The sequence below is a fragment of the Salvelinus fontinalis genome, chromosome 2, assembly GCF_029448725.1.
Source record: "Salvelinus fontinalis isolate EN_2023a chromosome 2, ASM2944872v1, whole genome shotgun sequence".
In the NCBI taxonomy this organism is placed as follows: Eukaryota; Metazoa; Chordata; class Actinopteri; order Salmoniformes; family Salmonidae; genus Salvelinus; species Salvelinus fontinalis.
In genome coordinates, this window is record NC_074666.1 from 89,696,717 (window position 1) to 89,706,139 (window position 9,423).

The window sequence follows — 9,423 nt, forward strand, 5'->3', positions numbered from 1 at the left end:
CAGGTCATTACAGTATTATTTATTGCAATGGTCAGAAACTGTACAGAACAAGCGTAGAAGAAATCTAAGAACATTGGAATGAATCATTGTGAGTGCCGCAGGGGGGCTGTGCCGAGTCTGTGCAATAAATCCTGTCAGTGAATGTACTGCCATCACAGAACCCTGAGCCTGTGTATGGATGTATTTTGGAGTGGACTGTGATTGAATAAGTGGGATTAGTTCTTAGTTGACGTGTTTTATTTGGTATGATGTCGTTAATCCTATGTCCCACTTCTTTTTTTTTTTTACTCCTACCAGCTGGTGGCGATAATGCGCCATTAACATTGGATACCAACCGCAGTTAAACCCCATCGAAGAAGAAGAGTACGTTGTGTTCCAAGTAGCTCTTGGGTAAAAGTAAGCGGTAGCAGACAACAGGATTCGTGAAAAGGGTGTTGTTGAATGTTTTCTTGACTTATAGATCAGGTTAACTCTTTGCAAATAATTTTTCTGAAGTAAGGTCAGCCTACATGAGACGTTTATTTGTCACAATTTAAATCCTGTTCTGATATTTAATTAGATGTTTGATTGCTCTGGTATAATCTTTATCTGAACGCTATGACAAAGGAAGAACTGTTGCCTACACATTTCTTGTCATGTGAAGAAACAGTAGCTTCCTTGATGGATTTGGTAAATTTGGCTGCCTTTTAACAGTAGTGAATAGCTTAGCTGTATACAATTATACGTTCAGTTAACTTTTAACATTATATCTCTGCTGTGTGGCATAAAAAGGTGAGTTTGGTTAACTAACAGTAGCCTATAGCTCTACTGTATAAAATGTCTTGGTCTAGATTTCATAATCTTTGATCTTCCACAGCAATGCGTTACATTTGAACAGCTGGACAAAATAAACCATGGCGGTAATTAAAGCTGGACAAAGTAAACCATGGCGGTAATTAACTTGTTGGGATATTTTGTCCTAAAACAAAGTAACCTTCTAGCCTATCGCACACAAACCCTTACAAAACAATGATTACTGTTTTGAAACTGCAGTAACTGCAGTCGACTGTGGTATTCTGGACGCAGTAATTTCAGAATAACTGCGGTGGACTGCACTGTAACTGCAGTTACACTGCAAAATTACTGCAGTAAAAAAACGTATTTTGGACACAGTATTTGAAACATACTGCAGTTGCACTCTGAATGCAATGTTTTTTTGTAAGGGGATTAATACAAGTAAGTCAGTGTGCAACGAGCAGATAAAGTCAATACCATGGAGAAATAATTACACCTAGCCTATGTAACCGATGTGAAATGGCTAGCTAGTTAGCGGTGGTGCGTGCTAGCAGCCTTTCAGTCGGTGACGTCACTTGCTCTGAGACCTTGAAGTAGTGGTTCCCCTTGCTCTGCAAGGGCTGCGGCTTTTGTGGAGCGATGGGTAACGATGCTTCGTGGGTGACTGTTGTTGATGTGTGCAGAAGGTCCCTGGTTCGCACCCGGGTCAGGGCGAGGGGACAGACTAAAGTTAAACTGTTACACTATTATAGGGCAACATCTAGCAGACCAGGGTTTAAACCAGAAACCCTGGCAGTTATGCAAGCAGAGGCCAAATTAAAGTTTACAGTAGCACTGCCAATGGCAGATTTGGTTAATGTAATGAAATGTTGTATAATGCACCTTTTTAAAAGAAAATCACCTTCCAGGGTAAAAACCAGGGAATCTCAAAACCAAAAAATAAGTTTTAAGTGAGAAGTAGGCATTGGTCTGAAGCTGGAAAAAGAAAGGAAATTCACAAGGTTTGAATCCTAAGCAACCTGCATACAAATTGTTTAAAATACAATAGACCAACAAAGCTACTGTAGTAGAGCAATACTGTGGGCTGTAAAACCTTGGTAGAGCATGGGTGGAGTAGGCATTGTGGTGCTCGTGAATTTCGTGAATCTTTTTCGGCTTCAGACCAATACCTACTTCTTACGTCAAACAATTTTTGTTTTTAACTCTTACTTTAAAATAGATGTCTTGACAAGGGAACATAAGTGTCTTGTCTACTAAATTGCATAGCCATTGTAAAATAGGCTACATTAAAGTAGACTCAGCAAAATGACGCCACAAACAGCAAATATTGCAATGAGTGAGATGCAAGACTTTGCTGTCACACTGTCACACACAGTATCTGTGCATGTGCAAAGGGTATGCTTCACGCTGTTCCAGCATGGTTGCCACAGGACCAAAACAGTTGGGAAGTTTAGCCTCACGCTTCAATGCTCTGGGTAATTGCGGCAATTCACCCCCTAGGCTGTTTACTTTGTGCATCTAGCCTACGTCATATCGCAGAGTCTACCTTTAAACTCAGAATATGCTATTCTGTTATTTTGACTCTTTTGAATGTTTTTCTTTTACTAATGTTTCTTAATTCCTGCCTAAATATTTATTAGACTGTTTGTATAGGCTACCTCAAGTCCCGGCAGTGTGTCAAGGCCCGTATCTTGAGAGGGTGGAGCTCCTCGTTGCGGTTCTGCTCCTCGTTCTAGCATCTCCTAATCTCTCCTCCTAACACATATGAACCCAGAACTTCGTCGAGCGGCTGACCAATTACGTGAGACTTTAGTTCTGGGTTAACCAAGACTAACTCAGGGGTGAAAGATGTGTTCAACTCCACTGAATGCTCAATCAAAGGTTCTGAACATAAGACAGGGGCCATTACAAGTGTTATCAGTTTTGACATTTGTACTAAGAGTAAAAAATATATATATCACTTCCAAAGTGCTGAAATTATTTTATATGTACAATAACTCCTGCCTTCACCAGGACAGAGATAGCTCGTCCCCCTCCACCCTGCCGGAGTGCCCGGGTCGTAACTCTCCCAGTAGCTTCGAGAGGGGGACACGAGAAGGAGGGAGATGGAGATTTGATTTCATCAAGTAAGAACAATGGTGTATGTGGATTAGACTACAATCTGCTCCTGCAAATTCTGTTAATTGATAGATACAAAATATACTGTATATTTATGATAATATTTGTTTAGGGACCCATATTTCCAAAACCTAGTTATTTAATGTCTTTGTTTCACAGGGGACACCCATAACTGTCGTTCTCTCAGTGGGGGGGACTTATCATCTGGGGAGCCTCAACAACATCATGATGCTGACGAGACAGAGAATAATCTCTCCCGATCAGAACATCTCAAGAAACCCCAGCAGAGACGTACAGGGAATAAACCTCACTACTACTGCTCTGACTTTGGGAAGAGGTTCACTACACAAATCTCCTTAATTCACCAGCGGAGTCACACCGGAGGGAAACCATACCGCTGCCCTCAATGTGGGAACTCTTTTGCTGCATCTAACACCTTAAAATATCATCTAAGAATCCATACAGGAGAGAAACTGTACTACTGCTCTCAGTGTGGAAAGACTTTTGCTGCATTTAACACTTTAAAATCTCATCTGAGAATCCATACAGGAGAGAAACCGTATAGCTGCTCTCAGTGTGGGAAGAGTTTCACTTGTCCAGGGGGTCTTAAAGTACACAGAATAAGCCATACAGGAGAGAAACCTTACAGATGCTCACAGTGTGGGAAGAGTTTCACTGCTTCTCACAACTTAAAATTTCATCTGAGAATTCATACAGGGGAGAAGCCTTACCCCTGCCTTGATTGTGGGAAAGGTTTTGTTAGTGCAGGAGCCCTAACCATACACCAGCGTGTACACACTGGAGAGAAGCCTTATAGCTGTCATCAGTGTGGAAAGAGCTTTTCTGTTTCAGTGGAGAGTGGAGAGAAACCTTATAACTGTGATCAGTGTGGGAAATGCTTTGCTCGGTCAGGAGAGCTGACTACACACCAGATAACACACACTGGAGGGAAGCCTTATAGCTGTGATCAGTGTGGGAAGAACTTTGCTCTAGCTTCCACCCTGACTACACACCAGTGAACACACACAGGAGAAAAGCCTTACAGCTGTTATCATTGTGGGAAGAGCTGTGCTCGAGCTTCCTCCCTGACTAGACACCATCGAACACACACTGGAGAGAGAACTTATGTTTGTGTATGTGGTAAGAGCTTTGCTCTAGCTTCCACCCTGAATAGACACCAGCGAACACACACTGGAGAGAAGCCTTACAGCTGTGATCGGTGTGGGAAGAGCTTTGCTCGAGCTTCCTCCCTGAATAGACACCAGCGAACACACACTGGAGAGAAGCCTTACACCTGTGATCAGTGTGGGAAGAGCTTTGCTCTATCAGAACACCTGAATAGACACCTGCGAACACACACAGGAGAGAAACCTTATAGCTGTGATCAGTGTGGGAAGAGCTTTGCTCTAACTGACAGCCTGACTATACACCAGCGAACACACACTGGAGAGAAGCCTTATAGCTGTGATCAGTGTGGGAAGAGATTCAGTCAATCAGGGACACTGAATTCACACCAACGAACACACACTGGAGAGAAACCTTATGTCTGTCTATGTGGAAAGAGCTTTTCTCATTTAGGGCCAATGAAAAAACACCAGAAAGCAACAATGTGCCATATTTCATCTCCCTCCTATCCAGTTCCAGATCCCTAAATACATGTGAAATAGAAAACATCTAGTCAACAGTCATATCCATCTACCATTCTTAAACAGTTGACTTAGTGTTACGAGAATTTTGTTCTCAATGTTCTTAAACTGAACTTCCATTAAACTACTCAGTCTGCAACCCAGAGTTTGTAAGATTCTGTTTGAATGAAACAGACAAGAGTCCCAGCTTACAATAGTCAGAATGTTTATTCACGAGAGCGCTCTAAAATCAAAAATGCAAACACAGTCTTTATAACACACACAAACAAGTTAAAATCTTAAGCAACGCCTTGCTCAGACAGTCAGTGTTTTTCCACTACACAGATACAGTACATTGTTTCTTTAATCTGCAACATGTTTCATAATTTTCTGCAAGCCTAACAGTTTCTTCCCTCCACGGGTGGAGACAGAATGTCCTGTAAGGAACACAGTAGTACAGCTTGTCTGTCGATAGCTCCTCTTATCATTTGTTTCCAACTTGCACCCTGCTTACATACTAAAAAGGAACAAAAGGTCCTTGTTCTAATTCTGACTAAAACTAGACACATCATCAGATTATAGTTTTATGATTCTAATAAATGTCATACAATTATATGGTTTCAGGGTGGAATATTTTAATCATTACTATTAAGCATATAATTCCCTTATCACTTAGTCTTATCACCATGGTAACCTCTGTGCAGCATAATATGCAGCTCTGATCTAGGACCAGGTCTCCCCTGTGTCTATGTAATATCTGTCACGACTTCCGCCGAAGTTGGCTCCCCTGCCTGTTTGGGCAGTGCTCGGCGGTCGTCGTCACCGGCCTACTAGCCGCCACCCATCCCTTTTTCCGTTTTCTGTTTGTTTTTTCTTATTAGTTGCACCTGTGTCTATTTGTGTTTGCCTGATGGGCTTCCTTATTTAAAGCCAGTATACCCACCCTTGTTTTGTGTGGGATTATTCTTATGTTACGTGTTTGTGTTGTTGGGTGTGTTCGTGCTCCGGACCGGGTACCCTGTGTTTTGGGTTGGTCCATATTTTTTGCGCCCTGTGTTTTGGGCATTGCTTTTGGTGCCATATTAAAGTGCACTTCTCCCTATGGAACTCTCTGCTCTCTGCGCCTGATTCTTCCCTCACACACCTAGTCACCCGTGACAATATCACATATTGTGTTTTTAAATGGATCACTGTCATCATAGAAGATGTCATAATGAACCTGTGTGTGGGGGGGTGGGGGTTGATAATTGTCTTCTTTCATATACTCGTAATACTATTATTATTATTAAATAAAGTCCCAAGTGGCGCAGTGGTCTAAGACCATCTCAGTCTTCAACCACGAGGCATCACTACAGACAACCTGGTTCGAATCCAGACTGTATCACAACCGGTCGTGATTGGAAGTCCCATAGGGCGGCGCACAATTGGCCAAGCATCGTCCGAGTTTGGCCGGTGTAGGCCGTCATTGTAAATAAGAATTTGTTCTTAACTGACTTGCCTAGTTAAATAAAATAAATGTAGAATAATGTTTCAACAGTAGTAGGTGTGTTCAATTGATCAATAAATTTAATCCATTATCTTCTGAACAACTTCTGCTTATTTTTCCACCTATAATTATTTATTCACTAAATTGATTAAAATGCTCCTAAAACTGTAATAAATTATGCATTACATAATTATATCCATGAAAAACAATATAAACGCAAAAAGTAAAGTATTGGTCCCATGTTTCATGTGCTGAAATAAAAGATCCCAGAAATGTTACATGCGCACACATAATTTTTGTGCACAAATTTGTTTACATGCCTATCAGTGAGCATTTCTCCTTTGCCAAGATAGTGCATCCACCTGACAGGTGTGTCAGATCAAGAAACTGATTAACCTACTTGAGAATGCTGTTCATTGACTAGAGCTCAGTGTTCAACACCACTGTGCCCTCCAAGCTCAACACTAAGCTAAGAACCCTGGGATTGAACACCTCCCTCTGCAACTGGATTCTGGACGTTCTGACGGGCCAGCCCCAGGTGGCAAGGGTAGGCTCCCGAGTGGCGCAGCGGTCTAAGGCACTGCATCTCAGTGCTAGAGGCGTCACTATAGACCCTGGTTCGATTCCAGGCTGTATCACAACTGGCTGTGATTGGGAGTCCCATAGGGCGGCACACAATTGGTCCAGCGTCGTCTGGGTTTGGCCGGTGTAGGCCGTAATTGTAAATATGAATTTGGTCTTAACTGACTTGCCTAGTTAAATAAAGGTTAAATGTAATAAATAAACAACACATCTGCAACGCTGACCCTCAACACGGGAGCTCCTCATGGGTGTGTGCTCAGTCCCCTCTGTTCACCAACGACTGAGTGGCCGCGCACGACTCCAACACCATCATTAAGTTTGCAGATGACACAATTGTGGTAGAGCTTTTCTTTTCTCTCGACAGCCTATAGGGAAGAGGTCAGAGACCTGGCAGTGTGATGCCAGGACAACAACCACTCCCTCAACGTGGCCAAGACAAAGAAGTTTATCGTGGGCTACAGGAAACTGAGGGCCGAACGCATCAACGGGGCTGTAGTGGAGCGGGTCGAGAGCTTCAAGTTCCTCAGTCGTGAAGAGGGCACAACAACGCCTCTTACCCCTCAAGAGGCTGAAAGATCCTCAAAGTTGTACAGCTGCTCCATTGAGAGCCTCTTGACAGGCTGCATCCCCGCTTGGTATGGCAACTGCTTGGCATTCAACCGCAATGCGCTACAGAGGGTAATGCATACGGCACAGTACATCATTACGGCCGAACTCCCTGCCATCCAGGACCTCTATACCAGGCCATGTCAGAGGAAGGCCTTAAAATGGTCAGGCTCCAGCCACCCAAGTCATACTGTTCCCTCTGCTACCTCACGGCAAGCGGTACCGGAGTGCCAAGTCTGGGACCAAAAGGTTCCTGAACAGCTTCTACCCCCAAGCCATAAGACTGCTAAACAGTTAATCAAGTACCTACCCAGACTATTTACAGTGCATTCGGAAAGTATTCAGACCCCTTGACATTTTCCACATTTTGTTACATTACAGCCTTATTCTAAATGTATGAAATGTTTCTTACCCCTCATCAATCTACACACAATACCTTATGATGACAAAGCAAAAACTTTTTTAAATGATATCACATTTACATAAGTATTCAGACCCTCTACTCGGTACTTTATTGAAGCACCTTCAGCAGCGAATACAGCCTCGAGTCTTCTTGGGTATGATGCTACAAGCTTGGCACACCTGTATTTGGGGAGTTTCTCCCATTCTCTGCAGATCCTCTCAAGCTCTGTCAGGTTGGATGGGGAGTGTCGCTGCACAGCTATTTTCAGGTCTCTCCAGAGATGTTAAATCGCGTTCAAGTCCGAACTCTGGCCACTCAAGGACATTGAGACTTGTGCCGAAGCAACTCCTGCTTTGTTTTGGCTATGTGCTTAGGGTTGTTGTCCTGTTGGAAGGTGAACCTTCGCCCCAGTCTGAGGTCCTGAGCACTCTGGAGAAGATTTTCATCAAGGTTCTCTCTGTACTTTGCTCCAATCATCTTTCCCTCGAACCTGACTAGTCTCCCAGGCCCTGCCGCTGAAAAACAACCCCACAGCATGATGCCAAAACAACACATCACTGTAGGGATGGTGTAAGGTTTCCTCCAGAAGTGACGCTTAGCATTCAGGGCAAAGAGTTCAATCTTGGTTTCATCAGACCAGAGAATCTTGTTTCTCATGGTCTGAGATTCCTTAAGGTGCCTTTTTGGCAAATCCAAGCGGGCTGTCATGTGCCTTTTACTGAGGAATGGCTTCCGTCTGGCCACTCTACCATACAGGCCTGAATGGTGGAGTGCTGCAGAGATGGTTGTCCTTCTGGAAGGTTCTCCCATCTCCACAGAGAAACTCTGAAGCTCTGTCTGTGGCCATCGGGTTCTTGGTCACCTCCCTGACCCTTCTCCCCTGATTGGTCAGTTTGGCCGGGCGGCCAGCTCTAGGAAGAGTCTTGGTGGTTCCAGACTTCTTCCATCCACTGTGTTCTTGGGGATCTTCAATGCTGCAGAAATGTTTTGGTACCCTTCCTCAGATCTGTGCCTCCACACAATCCTGTTTCAGAGATCTACGGAGTCTGCCTTTCCAAATCATGTCCAATCAATTAAATGTACCACAGGTGGACTCCAATCAAGTTGTAGAAACATCTCAAGGATGATCAATGGAAACGGGATGCACCTGAGCTCAATTTTGAGTCTCGTAGTAAAGGTGCTGAATAGTTATGCAAATAAGGTATTTCTGTTGTATATTTTTATTACATTTGCAAAACAATATATATATATATGTTTTCACTTAGCCATTATGCAGTATTTTGTGTAGATTGATGAGGGGGAAAATGTATTTAATCAATTTTAGAATAAGGCTGTTACATAACGAAGTGGAAAAAGTCAAGGGGTCTGAATACTTTCCGAAGGCACTGAAAGTCGACCTCCTTTATTATTTATATCAACAACAACAAAATTGCACTTACTCTATGCACACTCACTAGACTACCCACACACTCACGCCAACACACACACTGTAATGTCTACACCTTTTCTATTTGGAGCACGTGACCAATAAAATGTGATTTGATTTGAGTAGTAGAGGAGGATGGGTACAGGGCGAGGGATCCTCGAGAGTGATTAGGAATAATATGTGCTTCAGTAAGGTTGGTCTCTTAGTGTTCATAACCATTGCTATCAACTGTTCCGCAGAAATTGAATTTAAGTCACATAAAATCTGTTGTGGTGGCAGCTGCAGAGAGGTACTTGGGATTACATGATTTTACTGTGGAAGAATTGCAGTGAGTGTTCTGTTTTTCATGAGGGTTAAATTGGCAGGTATTTTTTCTATCACCAAGTATAATGGATTGTACAGT

At 43.0% G+C, this 9,423-nt stretch overlaps 1 long non-coding RNA gene and 1 pseudogene across 3 annotated transcripts; one reads left to right on the top strand and one right to left on the bottom strand.

The window, feature by feature from the left end:
• Positions 1–9,423, bottom strand: part of LOC129831186 (zinc finger protein 883-like) — a 145,443-nt pseudogene that overhangs the window by 49,807 nt on the left and 86,213 nt on the right.
• On the top strand, positions 332–5,624 carry LOC129831357 (uncharacterized). Of its 3 annotated transcripts, none has more exons than XR_008755700.1 (3): positions 332–771; positions 2,415–2,900; positions 3,052–5,624. It is a non-coding gene; the product is annotated as an uncharacterized LOC129831357 (long non-coding RNA). The 3 variants fall into 3 exon arrangements; XR_008755701.1 differs by having other exon boundaries at positions 336–2,575; positions 2,788–2,900; XR_008755702.1 differs by having other exon boundaries at positions 339–771; positions 2,788–2,900.